Source organism: Mandrillus leucophaeus, unplaced genomic scaffold (assembly GCF_000951045.1).
Source record: "Mandrillus leucophaeus isolate KB7577 unplaced genomic scaffold, Mleu.le_1.0 Scaffold484, whole genome shotgun sequence".
In the NCBI taxonomy this organism is placed as follows: Eukaryota; Metazoa; Chordata; class Mammalia; order Primates; family Cercopithecidae; genus Mandrillus; species Mandrillus leucophaeus.
The window spans coordinates 223255-224061 of NW_012105187.1; positions in this window are offsets into that span (position 1 = coordinate 223255).

Consider the following 807-nt stretch of genomic DNA (forward strand, 5'->3'; position numbering starts at 1 on the left):
CTGAGAAGTATCAGAAATGCAAATGTTCAGGCCCCACCCCTAGACCTACAGAATCAGAAACTCTGGGGACAGTAATCAGCCTTCCAGGTGACTCTGATGCATGCTAAAGTTTGCAAACCGCTGCCCTGGGAGAAAGCTTGTCTTCTCATTATGCTCTAGGTCCCTAAGGCTGAGTCTATACTCCCTCTCAGGAACTAGCTCTAAAGACACATAGCCTTAGCTGCAAACCATTTCTGAAACCCAGAAGGCAGCAGAAATCTCAACAGAAAGTGATGGCTTTATAATAATGGAAATGAATTCCATTTTTTCATCCTTTTTAAATGTATAAAGCATTTTCATGTATTGTCACTCAACAATCCTATGCCATCGTCACAGAGGGTAGTATTATTATTCCCATGTTACAGACGAAAAAACCGAGGCCAGAAAAGGTGATGTACCTTTATCAAAGTGACGCAACGTGCCAGAGGAGGCACAAGGACCAGAAATTAAGCTTTATGACTCTAACAGCAGAGCTCTTTCCACTATATCATACCAGGACCCAGTCTTTCTGGGCAGATCTATTGGTGCATAACCTGAATTCTCTCAGTGAAATGATTCTGCCGCAACTACTCACTGCCTGATGATAAGATGAAATAAAAATTCTGATGCTGCCTCCACAGTGACTCATTGTCTCTTTCTGATATCGTCCACAGTGCCCCTCTATTAAAGAAAGGGAACTTTGTGTTATAAAATGAGAGGCAAAAGAAAAGTTTCTCATTTCTTATTACCCCTTTCTTGAACCCTGTTGCTAATTGGGGTTTAGAACTT